Genomic DNA, 15,887 nt, shown 5'->3' on the forward strand with positions numbered 1-15,887 from the left:
ATTTTTATATAAAAAACTTTAAATCGGCTGTAGTTTCTTAAATAACGCTCCAATCGAGAAAATAAAGAAAATCTGTGATCACTCATATTTCCCACCAAAAATCGATTTTTATATTGAAACCTTTAAAACGGCTGTAGTTTCTTAAATAACGCTCTAATCGAGAAAATAAAGAAAATCTGTGATCACTCATATTTCCCACCAAAAATCGATTTATATATAAAAAACTTTAAATCGGCTGTAGGTAGTTAGTTAGTAGTTAGTTAGTTAGTTAGTTAGTTAGTAGTTAGTTAGTTAGTTAGTTAGTTAGTTAGTTAGTTAGTTAGTTAGTTAGTTAGTTAGTTAGTTAGTTAGTTAGTTAGTTAGTTAGTTAGTTAGTTAGTAGTTAGTTAGTAGTTAGTAGTTAGTTAGTTAGTTAGTTAGTTAGTTAGTTAGTTAGTTAGTTAGTTAGTTAGTTAGTTAGTTAGTTAGTTAGTTAGTAGTTAGTTAGTTAGTTAGTTAGTTAGTTAGTTAGTTAGTTAGTTAGTTAGTTAGTAGTTAGTTAGTTAGTAGTTAGTTAGTTAGTTAGTTAGTTAGTTAGTAGTTAGTTAGTTAGTTAGTTAGTTAGTTAGTTAGTTAGTTAGTTAGTAGTTAGTTAGTAGTTAGTTAGTTAGTTAGTTAGTTAGTTAGTTAGTTAGTTAGTTAGTTAGTTAGTTAGTTAGTTAGTTAGTTAGTTAGTTAGTTAGTTAGTTAGTTAGTTAGTTAGTTAGTTAGTTAGTTAGTAGTTAGTTAGTTAGTTAGTTAGTTAGTTAGTTAGTAGTTAGTTAGTTAGTTAGTTAGTTAGTTAGTTAGTTAGTTAGTTAGTTAGTTAGTTAGTTAGTTAGTAGTTAGTTAGTTAGTTAGTTAGTTAGTTAGTTAGTTAGTTAGTTAGTTAGTTAGTTAGTTAGTTAGTTAGTTAGTTAGTTAGTTAGTTAGTTAGTTAGTTAGTTAGTTAGTTAGTTAGTTAGTTAGTAGTTAGTTAGTTAGTTAGTTAGTTAGTAGTTAGTTAGTTAGTTAGTTAGTTAGTTAGTTAGTTAGTAGTTAGTTAGTAGTAGTTAGTTAGTAGTAGTTAGTTAGTAGTTAGTTAGTAGTTAGTTAGTTAGTTAGTTAGTTAGTTAGTTAGTTAGTTAGTTAGTTAGTAGTTAGTTAGTTAGTTAGTTAGTTAGTTAGTTAGTTAGTTAGTTAGTTAGTTAGTTAGTTAGTTAGTTAGTTAGTTAGTAGTTAGTTAGTTAGTTAGTTAGTTAGTTAGTTAGTTAGTTAGTAGTTAGTTAGTTAGTTAGTTAGTTAGTAGTTAGTTAGTTAGTTAGTTAGTTAGTTAGTTAGTTAGTTAGTTAGTTAGTTAGTTAGTTAGTTAGTTAGTTAGTTAGTTAGTTAGTTAGTTAGTTAGTTAGTTAGTAAGCCTGTTTTTGCATCAGGTGGGAATCGAACCCACGCTTCCGGTCTACCAGTCTTAAACACTAACCTACCTGAGGCCACTCCCTTTATAGAACATGCATTTGTTCTTTCACTGCCGATTTTTCCCGAGGGGTGTTATGGATATATGATGCAAACTTATCTCTGGAAGAGTATTCATTTATGACTCTTTTACATTCAAATACATTCTTTGCTTTAACCATATCAGCTGATACATCCTTCACCTATGTTGGTGCCATATAGAATTAAAATAGTATTGCAAAGATTGCATTTATGTTTCAGTTAGGTGACTTCCCTGGATTTGCTCTATTGTTCTGCTTGACCACGATCTTCAATATGGAATCAACGTCTCATCAACGTACGGCCATTGATTTAATGTTATCGGCTAATGTCGCATTATTTCCTATGACACTGTTGGAGTCATATTCAATTCAATTTATTTTTACGGATTTCACTTCCGACAACCCGGTTTTCGGGTTTTTATGTAGATTCCGTTTTGACTTCCAGTTAGATGACATTCCACAGGAGTTTTCTCTAATGTTCTAATTGACCACGGTCTTCAATCTAATATATAGCTCGTGCCCATTTTTGTTTCGTGTATGCAATCGCGCACATCTGGTTCAAATGTCCAGTATTATTAATGAATTTGTATCAAGGGCCCAGAAAGAGAAGTAATTGACAGAGCCAGAGCATTTTGGGTATACTGCAGGAAGTAATAGTGGACTTGTGTCCGATTATTTGTCGTCTATTTGTTCGTAGTCCTCAACTTTGGGAATATGAGTATACTTTTGCAAAGCAGTTCCCTTAATATTGGTTTTGTGAACAATTTCAGCATATGCACTTAACACCAACTCATTTCCAACGCCTAGTCTAACATTCACTCATCTGTCGGGTAAATGTAGAAATGCTTTACGAGTTGGCCTATTTCACCTAAAGACTCACCTCAGTGCATTCCTGGAACTCTTAAAGTCGCCCAACCACACTACTGAGATGGCTTCTGTTTATTCGGCAACAGCCGTCCGAAAAACGGATCCTTTTTTAATTGACAAGACTTATTTCAGTGGCCACAAGGCCTACTGTAATAAGTTGAGCATTTTTTTAGAGTAAACTCCAACACACTCAACCATGAAGGAAAATCACAGATAAATTAAAGATCACTCCGTTTCACCAAACCTTAGTTCAGCACACCATATCCTCCGCCACTCCAACCATCACTCCATCCAACTAACCTCGGATATAACTCAGAATCCCTCCAATCCATACATCGAACATCAACGCATTCCCAACGCAATATCAGCTTATATTCAACATTTTATTAATCCACAGCCTTGTTCTGTGTTTCTAGGAGCGGTAACAGAAACTTATCCCTTTTAACCAAGCACCCTCTTCCCCCGAATTCGGGTTTAAATCGCAGCCACTACATGGATCCCGAAGGAACCTCAACCATTTGTCAAGCCAGGGCACTGTCCTGTGTGCAACTGGCCACCCGTAGTACCAGATTATGTGGTGCTCTGGTTCGATCCCAAGTTAAATCATACCAAGAACTAGCCCAGGAGCGAAGTGACATCACCAGTTTATAGTCCCTGCAGACTAGGGATTGCAATACACCAAGATGAGGGTCTTTCATCAAGGAAACATGCCCCGGAGGGTACTCTGTGGAATATCAGTTGTATCAGCAAGAACATCGAAATTATCCAGAGTTATAGACTTTACCATGCATCAGACTTTTAACCGAATTCCCGCTAATTTGGGTTTAAGCCACAGCCATCACGTGTACCCCGAAGGAACCTCTCCAATAACCAGCACAAGACAAAGTCCGAAACTCTGTCCTGCGGACTACCGATTACCGTGGTAACAAGCTATGTGGTTCTCTGGTTGGATCCAAGGAAAGGCCGAGGATACATACTAGAGGTACTGATAGCTCCTCCTTACCACAGGATTGCCTTAAAACCGTGCAGGCATTTGGCAAACATTTCTAGATTAAGTGACTCGAACTAGTTTAACCGCCAGTATAGACTGGTTGCTAATGTGGTTCTAAAGTGTTGATTTTGACACGGAACACAATGATCGCCCAGAACAGGCATTACTCCATGAAGATTACATAACATGCGACCAGACATGAAAGGGTAGTATTCCATCACGGAAATATTGGGCCACATTTTGCAATTTGTTAAAAGCTATTTTGAAGTCATTATCCCTAGTCTTAGATCGTGCCTTATCCAAACATTATTTGGATAAGGCACGGTCCAGCTTTCTATAACTGATCGCCCTTTAAGAGTCATGGGTTTCAAATTCATCTGTCAATTTAGTCCCTCAACGGTCACATATCGCGAAAGGTTTAACTTTGATCTACAGAAAACATTTTTAAATGATGATGATTTTGTATATACCCTCATGGAGATCTTATTCAAACAGATCTTATTCAAACAGAATGCCAATAAAGTCCTAGAGAGCGTAAAATTCTAAATATTTTGTATTTCAAGGTGAAAAGTAACATTTAGTTTCAATGGCCCATAACTTTTCTTCTTTAATTCTATATGTTAGTTTCTTTCATAAAGAAATATTAATGTTTAAATTGCTTTAACTTTATCATTTAAAACAAAATAAATATTTTATTAATGATACCATAACGAATTATTCATTTTCATAACCATAAGTACTTTATTAATGTGTGTACTTTTCGAAAAATATATTGCATGGATCACTATCGATAGTTCACTTAAGAATTGATAAATATTGCAGGTTGAATATACGATACGTAAACTTCATGAGGTTGAGATAAAACGATTTATAAGTTTTATGGACTTATGCGAAATTAGCAAATAAGAAATGATGAGTCAATACTGATACCAAAGTATTAATGAAGAACCATCATTGTTAAAATGAATATTCTCACTATTTGCAAATATGGAAACTTTAAGAAATTTCTACTTGTAATTGTTACAGAGAGATTAAAATAATTCTTACCAACTTTTGCGAAAAAAAAACTCTTTAACATTCTTAGAAATTTTAAGAAATTTCCAGTTGCCAGTTTCTAGTTTTGAACAAGACTTTTAGTAGTGAAGACTATTCAAATAAATAAAATTATTTCCTTTTTACAAACTTTCTCCAAACACTCTGAACAATTTATACATTTCAGTTTAATAAATTTTATATACATCATATTTCCTATACAGGTTCTAGATGTATTCATTTGAATAAGTAAACGCTTCATATACCTGAAGAGACAAAAAACTATTCATCATCAATTTTGAATAAAAAAATATGGTTTATGCTCATAAATATTAATTATGAACATATTCTTTTGCTTTTTGTTTGCATTTTTTTTCTTTTGTAATAACAATAATAATATTTTCCACTACAAGTACTTTACAAGAGCTTTCCAACATGAATTCCTTAGAAATGTGACCACTTTTCTTAAATGCACTCGTTTTTCAAGTGATCGTTGAATGACGTAGTCATCATCTTCTTCACGCAAAGAGAATGTTTTACAATCACTCCATGTTAAGCGAGGCTTGTTTGAAAATAAATTTAGAAAATATACGAGTGCAGCTGTATAAGTTGTTTTAACAATTATGGTATTACTTAGCAGGCTTTTGAATTATTTCGCAAACCGATCGGTATAAATCTGTATATAAAATGTAAGTCCGATTCGAAATAAGTTACGAGAGCATAGTGTGTAAGCTATACTCTGGACTATAATCTATAGCCTGGACTATAGACTATAGTCTGGATTATAAGATATAGTCTGGACTATAGACTAGAGTCTGGATTATGGACTACAGTCTGGACTAAGACTATAATATGAACTATAGACTATAGTCTGGACTATAGACTGGACTATAGTCTCGACTATAGACTGGACTATAGTCTGGACTATAGGCTATGGTTTGGACTATAGACTATAGTGTGGACTAAAGACTACAGCCCGGACTATAGTCTACAGTCTGGACTATAGACTACAGTCTGGACTATAGACTACAGTCAGGACTATAGACTATAGTCTGGACTCTAGACTATAGTCTGGACTCTAGACTATAGTCTGGACTCTAGACTATAGTCTGGACTCTAGACCATAGTCTGGACTCTGGACTATAGACTACAGTCTGGACTATAGACTACAGTCTGGACTATAGACTACAGTCTGGACTATAGACTACAGTCTGGACTATAGACTACAGTCTGGACTATAGACTATAGACTATAGTCTGGACTATAGGCTATAGTCTGGACTATAACCTATGGTCTGCACTATAGACTATAGTCTAGACTATAGACTATGGTCTATAACCTTAACTATATACTGTGATAGACTATAGACTGTGGTAGACTATAGTCTGGACTATAGACTATAGTCTGGACTATAGACTATTGTCTGGACTATAGACTATTGTCTGGACTATAGACTACAGTCTGGACCATAGACTCTAGTCTGGCGTATAGAACATAATCTGGACTATAGACCATAGTCTGGACTATAGACTATAGTCTGGACCATAGACTATAGTCTGGACCATAGACTATAGTCTGGACCATAGACTATAGTCTGGACCATAGACTACAGTCTGGACCATAGACTCTAGTCTGGCGTATAGAACATAATCTGGACTATAGACCATAGTCTGGACCATAGACTATAGTCTGGACCATAGACTATAGTCTGGACCATAGACTATAGTCTGGACCATAGACTATAGTCTATAACCTGAACTATATACTATGATAGACTATAGACTGTGGTAGACTATAGTCCGGACTATACACTGTGATAGTCTATAATCTGGACTTTAGTCTGGACTGTAACTGGTTTATAGACTATAGTCTGGACTATAGACTATAGTCTGGACTATACACTGTGATAGATTATAGAACTACAAGTAGCTATTACAAACAGTAGTCAATCGGAAGGAAAAATTACTACGGACAGATGGCTTCTTTTGGAAGAAAAGATCCTGCGGGCAGTAGTTGACGAACTAATACGAGATCGCTATTCAAACAACAAAGTTAGGGACTTGAAGCATACTATTGAACAACAAGATAAAGAAGCGCATAACAGGCCCAAGGATTTAACGCAAAGAGAAAAAGCCATTAGGTATTCAAACGGCCTAAAAGTAGTACCTGGTGGCGAAGGATGTTAATCAATCATATGACTCTAATCGAAGAACCCTGGCATAGTTCAAGGCATTCGGTCACAAAACTATGTGCTTCTTTCTCCAACAAGTTATTTCATTGCAATATAGCGACGGATATTGCGATTTTTCTTAAAGTTACATTTTCCCGTTTTGGTTCCTTTTAAATTCGATCTCATTGACTCGAATGGGTTGGTATTTGTCATGTTAACTGCTCCAAATGCTCTGCATTTAATACCAAATGCTAACGATAATCTCTTAATGTCCTGGTGATCATGTAATACAAATCGATTGTGGATTTTGTATAGTCTTACACTTAACCTTATAAAATATATCCCCATATCCGTTCTAGAGCAGATCAATGGGATCAATGTATCGGAGTTTCAGATTATATTTATTACTGTTTTAAGATCGAGTACGTTCGAGAATCACTTTCGGAATCGTTTAAGACATGTTCCTCCCTCGGTCCGTCTGGCTGAGTGTTCATGTAAACATTGTAGAGAACCCAATTTTCAAGATATTTTAATGGTATTAGGAACATACGCCTTTTTAGGCCCAAGGACGATTGATTGACCATTCGTGTATCAGCAGATCAATGGGATCAATGTCTCGGAATTTCAGATTATATCTATCACTGTTATACGATCGAGTACGTTCAAGAATCACTTTCTGAGTCGATTAAGCCACGTCCAACCGACTGTCCATGTAAACGTTGTATGCAAGGTAGATACCGTAATTTTCCATTTATTTTGTTATAAATTGGAACTTGTTATTCCTATATTGGAACTTGTTATTCCTATATTCCTATATTCCTACAATTCCAATTCTTTAAAGATCTCAAAAATTGCAAAACAGCCTACGTAACTTAAATTTCATATACATATGTGTGTAAGTACTTCACCAAACATCTTTGAGCAAGATTTGAGAGACCCGGTATATTGAATGAGTTTGAACAAAAAAAAATACTTTAAGTGGCAGTCCTAGAAAAGCCGGTTAACCGGCTAAAGAAAAACAACAAAAAAGACAACAAGCATAATACAACAATCTGGAAAAAATGCTTGATCTCCTCCTCATAGACATAGAAAACATGTAGAAATGTCGTATGTAAGAGAGCAAGCGAGCAAGATCAGCCAGCCGATTTTTAATTTAAATGTACGAAGTAAGAAACCTATGACTATGGATGTTTGGATGCTACGGGTGAACATGTAAAAATGTATCTACTGCATATTTGTACTAGTTATACACATACATAGGTACTCAACGAAATACTTATATAGAGAACACATATGTAGAAAGAGATTTATAAAAAGAAGGAACATATGAGGGAAAAAATCGAAAATATTTTTCAAGATGCAGATAAAATGACTACAAGCAGCAAAACATTTTCATATGTTTTTTTTTTTTTTTTTTGTAATACAACTTACATACTTGCAACACATTCGTTGAAAATACACATGATGTACGAGTACTTGAGAGTATAGCTGCCGGTTTTTTGCTTTTTTTGCTAAATTTTTTCATCATCATTTTTATAATGTTGTTGTTTATTGTTGTTGAATATAAAAAAACAATCTGAAGTTATCAAAAAGGGGGGGAATGTTACGCGTAAACTTCCTTGATTTATTTCTATCCACTAGTTGTTGTTCAGGTCCAATCTCTGGTTTTTCATTTTGGTGGCTGCTGCTGCACTTGTTGTTGCACAAATTTTATTATTTGCAACATTTTAGTTGCAGTTTTTATTAGGTACAGAAACTTATTGAAGAATCGACAAATAAAAAATAATCTGCTGAAAATATTTTCTTATATTCATTATCAACAGATCTCAGGTTTTAAATCAAGATAATAAATATAATTGGGTTGGTAGAAAAGCAATTTCTTTTAGGTAAAATTATAAAAAAATCTTTAAGAAATTTTATATTTCAAATATTTTTATTAAAAATTTCATTAAAATACATTTAAAACTTAATAAATTATAAAGAAAATGTCAAAACTCTCAAATCAAAATTCTGCCTAAGTCATCTACAGCCTCTTTACATTTTGGTATTCCAAACATTTCTCAATTTCTAAATAAATAAACAACAATACGCGAAGAAACGAAAAACTCTTGTCACTTTTCTGTCAACCCATAAAATCTATACTGCAGTCCAAAAAGTCATTATTATCAACAAACTATACAATAGAAATAGGCCAAACATCTGATATTTGATTACCTGCACTCGGCCGTTTAGTTAGAAGACGTATGAATACATACAATACAGTTCAATACACTCATTAAACATGCAGTAGGCATAAAAAAATACTCGCACAGAACCTTAAAAATGATTTATCAACATATTTTTTTTCTAGGCTTTATTGTTGTTGTTTTCCTGTACTTTCATTATAATTATTTTTTGTATTATAAAAAACCCAAAATACTGTTGTTTGTTAACACCACAATTGAATGTTTTTTTTTTAATTCTTCCACATTTAAACAAAAAACTGTTTCTTTAACTTTAAAAGAAACCCACACAAATACACATGTATCTACAGTGTGGGTCAAAACACTATAGTCTAGTCTATAGTCTAGTCTATAGTCTAGTCTATAGTCTAGTCTATAGTCTAGTCTATAGTCTAGTCTATAGTCTAGTCTATAGTCTAGTCTATAGTCTAGTCTATAGTCTAGTCTATAGTCTAGTCTATAGTCTAGTCTATAGTCTAGTCTATAGTCTAGTCTATAGTCTAGTCTATAGTCTAGTCTATAGTCTAGTCTATAGTCTAGTCTATAGTCTAGTCTATAGTCTAGTCTATAGTCTAGTCTATAGTCTAGTCTAGTCTAGTCTAGTCTAGTCTATAGTCTAGTCTATAGTCTAGTCTATAGTCTAGTCTATAGTCTAGTCTATAGTCTAGTCTATAGTCTAGTCTATAGTCTAGTCTATAGTCTAGTCTATAGTCTAGTCTATAGTCTAGTCTATAGTCTAGTCTATAGTCTAGTCTATAGTCTAGTCTATAGTCTAGTCTAGTCAGGAATTAAATGTTTAGTTTTAAAAATTGAGGGCTACGCCCATGTTTTAGTTTGTATTAAGAGTTAATTGTGAATACACATTTCAAAAAAATGTTCAACTATTTAAAAATGATGCTTGCGCGGTAATAAATTGTTAGTTCAAATACATATTTCTTAATTATACAAATATTTGTTAAAACACCTCAATCGTATTTACCTTAAGATCATTTTAATCATTTGTTTATTTCGTAATGCTTGAACTGCCTTGCAGTTGTTTAATCAATGTTGTATTTTCTCAAAGTGTACATTAGCTATTCGTGTGTAAAAGTATGCATTCATGCATTTCTATATCTATTTCACTCTTTACCATATTTTTTCTTTAAATGGATATTGAAATTGTCATTAGACCCGACACCAACATACGAAACAGTGTATTGCATTAGATTTTTGAGGTACGACTGTGAATGAGTTTTTACGTATTAAATATTGTAGTACAGTGTCAGTCAAAAGTATGTTTTGCAATAAAAACTTTTTATCTACAGTATTTCTTTCAATAACGGTATATCTCTCACAATTTTTGAAACATTTGTCTACTTGATAGATTTTGCAAATCTTTGATGAAGGATGTATTCGTAGCGGCATTCTAGCAACATCAGCCTTTAAATACGGATGAGGGTTCCGACACTGAAAATTGAAATGGTACCAAGAAAAGGCATACCTTAATCCAACAATGATGAAATAAAACGAATGTAATAGGTGAGTTTCATTTTAACTGAGATATCGTCTACTATAATAGTGGCTAAATGGGGCACAAGGGGGGAAGTTGATGAATATGCACCAGAAATGTACATTGTGTTAATTTTAAGACTCTCTGAGAGTTATGGGGAATACATGAGAAAGAGGGAGGGGCCAAATTAACAACGAAAGAAAGAGAATCTATAAAGAAACCCCTACTAACGAGAAAGTGGAAGCTAGACTCTGAAAGAGTTGCAAAAAAAGATACCGGTATAATTTAGACTATACTATAGACTGGACTATAAACTGGACTATAGACTAGACTATAGACTAGACTACAAAATAGACTAAAATAGACTAAAATAGACTATAGACTAGACTATAGACTAGACTATAGACTAGACTATAGACTAGACTATAGACTAGACTATAGACTAGACTATAGACTAGACTATAGACTAGACTATAGACTAGACTATAGACTAGACTATAGACTAGACTATAGACTAGACTATAGACTAGACTATAGACTAGACTATAGACTAGACTATAGACTAGACTATAGACTAGACTATAGACTAGACTATAGACTAGACTATAGACTAGACTATAGACTAGACTATAGACTAGACTATAGACTAGACTATAGACTAGACTATAGACTAGACTATAGACTAGACTATAGACTAGACTATAGACTAGACTATAGACTAGACTATAGACTAGACTATAGACTAGACTATAGACTAGACTATAGACTAGACTATAGACTAGACTATAGATACTATAGACTAGACTATAGACTAGACTATAGACTAGACTATAGACTAGACTATAGACTAGACTATAGACTAGACTATAGACTAGACTATAGACTAGACTATAGACTAGACTATAGACTAGACTATAGACTAGACTATAGACTAGACTATAGACTAGACTATAGACTAGACTATAGACTAGACTATAGACTAGACTATAGACTAGACTATAGACTAGACTATAGACTAGACTATAGACTAGACTATAGACTAGACTATAGACTAGACTATAGACTAGACTATAGACTAGACTATAGACTAGACTATAGACTAGACTATAGACTAGACTATAGACTAGACTATAGACTAGACTATAGACTAGACTATAGACTAGACTATAGATCTAGACTATAGACTAGACTATAGACTAGACTATAGACTAGACTATAGACTAACTATAGACTAGACTATAGACTAGCCTATAGACTAGACTATAGACTAGACTATAGACTAGACTATAGACTAGACTATAGACTAGACTATACTAGACTATAGACTAGACTATAGACTAGACTTAGACTAGACTTAGACTAGACGAGAGACTAGACTATAGACTAGACTATAGACTAGACTAATAGACTAGACTATAGACTAGACTATAGACTAGACTATAGACTAGACTATAGACTAGACTATAGACTAGACTATAGACGAGACTATAGACTAGACGATAGACTAGACTATAGACTAGACTATACTAGACTAAGACTAGATAGAACTAACTATAGACTAGACTATAGACTAGACTATAGACTAGACTATAGACTAGACTATAGACTAGACTATAGACTAGACTATAGACTAGACTATAGACTAGACTATAGACTAGACTATAGACTAGACTATAGACTAGACTATAGACTAGACTATAGACTAGACTATAGACTAGACTATAGACTAGACTATAGACTAGACTATAGACTAGACTATAGACTAGACTATAGACTAGACTATAGACTAGACTATAGACTAGACTATAGACTAGACTATAGACTAGACTATAGACTAGACTATAGACTAGACTATAGACTAGACTATAGACTAGACTATAGACTAGACTATAGACTAGACTATAGACTAGACTATAGACTAGACTATAGACTAGACTATAGACTAGACTATAGACTAGACTATAGACTAGACTATAGACTAGACTATAGACTAGACTATAGACTAGACTATAGACTAGACTATAGACTAGACTATAGACTAGACTATAGACTAGACTATAGACTAGACTATAGACTAGACTATAGACTAGACTATAGACTAGACTATAGACTAGACTATAGACTAGGACTATGACTAGACTATAGACTAGACCTATAGACTAGGACTATAGACTAGGGACTATAGACTAGACTATAGACTAGACTATAGCCTAGACTATAGACTGACTATAGACTAGACATAGACTAGAACTATAGACTAGGACATAGCTAGACTCTAGACTAGACTATAGACTAGACTAGAGACTAGACTATGACTCGACTATAGACTAGGACTATAGACTAGACTATAGACTAGACTACTAGACTATAGACTAGACTATAGACTAGACTATAGACCACTAGAGACTAGACTATAGACTACATAGACTAGACTATAGTCCTAGTTTATTTCATCATTGTTGGATTAAGGTATGCCTTTTCTTGGTACCATTTCAATTTTCATTGTCGGAACCCTCATCCGTATTTAAAGGCTGATGTTGCTATGAATGCCGCTACGAATACATTCCTCATCAAAGATTTGCAAAATCTATCAAGTAGACAAATGTTTCAAAAATTGTGAGAGGAGATATACGTTATTGAAAGAAATACTGTAGATAAAAAGTTTTTATTGCAAAACATACTTTTGACTGACACTGTACTACAATATTTAATACGTAAAAACTCATTCACAGTCGTACCTCAAAAATCTAATGCAATACACTGTTTCGTATGTTGGTTTCGGGTCTAATGACAATTTCAATATCCATTTAAAGAAAAAATATGGTAAAGAGTGAAATAGATATAGAAATGCATGAATGCATACTTTTACACACGAATAGCTAATGTACACTTTGAGAAAATACAACATTGATTAAACAACTGCAAGGCAGTTCAAGCATTACGAAATAAACAAATGATTAAAATGATCTTAAGGTAAATACGATTGAGGTGTTTTAACAAATATTTGTATAATTAAGAAATATGTATTTGAACTAACAATTTATTACCGCGCAAGCATCATTTTTAAATAGTTGAACATTTTTTTGAAATGTGTATTCACAATTAACTCTTAATACAAACTAAAACATGGGCGTAGCCCTCAATTTTTAAAACTAAACATTTAATTCCTGATATTTATAACCCTCAAATTTCTCTAAGTGTATATAAACAATTAAAGCATGAGTGAGTGTTTTGTTCCGTAGCGAGTAGATTTTTACCATAAAAAGAAAGTTTCCAGCAGAGCTGAAGAAAAAACAAAATAAAAGGCGTAGTGTATGTGACACTTACCCAATTGAAGGTATTAAGTGTCAATTATTGTATACGATCGGTTATGATAAATTATCATGAAAATATGGTCGTTTTCTATATTTATTACTAAGGTTTCCAAAAATAAATAAATACTCGTATTATAATACGTTTTACACATACAAATATTTTTTCTTTAAAGAAAAAATAAAACATTTTAATGAATGAATTGACGAAAAGCCAATTTATAGAATTAATTATAATTAATGAAGAAACACAATTTATACAATTTTTCTAACTAAATTTTCGAATATCCCTCATGCATACAATATGTTGTGAATATGTACGATTCATTTGGGTTTGTCCGCATAGAGCTTAATTCATGATTTTGTTTTAACTTAAAGAACAAAACACACCCTGTTATGAATTAACATTAGTAATTGACCGTAACTCCCTCTTAAATATTAATCCGTTTGCTGCCAAAAATAGGATAATCCAACATCCGTTAACCTGCACCACATCTGTTTTAATACTTTTTTAAACTCATCCGTATTTTGATAAATAATTCTTATACTTAGGCCAAAAACTTTATTTGTTATACCCACCATCAAAAATAATGGGTGGTACATTGATTTTGTCATTCCATTTGTAACACATCGAAATATTATTCGGAGACCCACAAAGTATTAGATTGTAAGATGATTTCGCCATGTCAGTCAAGCGAAAATTTGTTGACCCATGATATCCACAGATTTAAATACCGAGGAGAAATCCATTGTTGCCAAGTTCACTATTTTCTATATTATAGTCTAGCCTTTTTTTAAAAACAGGACTTTTTAGTTAATGGTTACATATTTGTTAAGTTCAATCAAGTTCAGCTCTAGTTCTAGATCAGTTATAATTCAGTTCTAGTTCAGTTCTAGTTCAGTTCTAGTTCAGTTCTAATTCAGTTCTAGTTCAGTTCTAGATCAGTTATAATTCAGTTCTAGTTCTAGTTCAGTTCTAGTTCAGTTCTAGTTCAGTTCTAATTCAGTTCTAGTTCAGTTCTAGTTCAGTTCTAGTTCAGTTCTAGTTCAGTTCTAGTTCAGTTCTAGTTCAGTTCTAGTTCAGTTCTAGTTCAGTTCTAGTTCAGTTCTAGTTCAGTTCTAGTTCAGTTCTAGTTCTAGTCAAGTCTAAAGTCTAGGCTGTAGTCTAGTCTATAGTCTAGTCTAGTGTATAGTCTAGTCTAGTGTATAGTCTAGTCTAGTGTATAGTCTAGTCTAGTGTATAGTCTAGTCTAGTGTATAGTCTAGTCTAGTGTATAGTCTAGAGTCTAGTCTAGAGTCTAGTCTATAGTCTAGTCTATAGTCTAGTCTATAGTCTAGTCTATAGTCTATAGTCTAGTCTATAGTCTAGTCTATAGTCTAGTCTATAGTCTAGTCTATAGTCTAGTCTATAGTCTAGTCTATAGTCTAGTCTATAGTCTAGTCTATAGTCTAGTCTATAGTCTAGTCTATAGTCTAGTCTATAGTCTAGTCTATAGTCTAGTCTATAGTCTAGTCTATAGTCTAGTCTATAGTCTAGTCTATAGTCTAGTCTATAGTCTAGTCTATAGTCTAGTCTATAGTCTAGTCTATAGTCTAGTCTATAGTCTAGTCTATAGTCTAGTCTATAGTCTAGTCTATAGTCTAGTCTATAGTCTAGTCTATAGTCTAGTCTATAGTCTAGTCTATAGTCTAGTCTATAGTCTAGTCTATAGTCTAGTCTATAGTCTAGTCTATAGTCTAGTCTATAGTCTAGTCTATAGTCTAGTCTATAGTCTAGTCTATAGTCTAGTCTATAGTCTAGTCATAGTCTAGTCTATAGTCTAGTCTATAGTCTAGTCTATAGTCTAGTCTATAGTCTAGTCTATAGTCTAGTCTATAGTCTAGTCTATAGTCTAGTCTAGTCTAGTCTATAGTCTAGTCTATAGTCTAGTCTATAGTCTAGTCTATAGTCTAGTCTATAGTCTAGTCTATAGTCTAGTCTATAGTCTAGTCTATAGTCTAGTCTATAGTCTAGTCTATAGTCTAGTCTATAGTCTAGTCTATAGTCTAGTCTATAGTCTAGTCTATAGTCTAGTCTATAGTCTAGTCTATAGTCTAGTCTATAGTCTAGTCTAGTCTAGTCTATAGTCTAGTCTATAGTCTAGTCTATAGTCTAGTCTATAGTCTAGTCTATAGTCTAGTCTATAGTCTAGTCTATAGTCTAGTCTATCTAGTCTATAGTCTAGTCTATAGTCTAGTCTATAGTCTAGTCTATAGTCTAGTCTATAGTCTAGTCTATAGTCTAGTCTATAGTCTAGTCTATAGTCTAGTCTATA

This window comes from Lucilia sericata, unplaced genomic scaffold (assembly GCF_015586225.1).
Source record: "Lucilia sericata isolate MDLA Ls3-8-SP2 unplaced genomic scaffold, ASM1558622v1 Contig000508F_arrow, whole genome shotgun sequence".
In the NCBI taxonomy this organism is placed as follows: Eukaryota; Metazoa; Arthropoda; class Insecta; order Diptera; family Calliphoridae; genus Lucilia; species Lucilia sericata.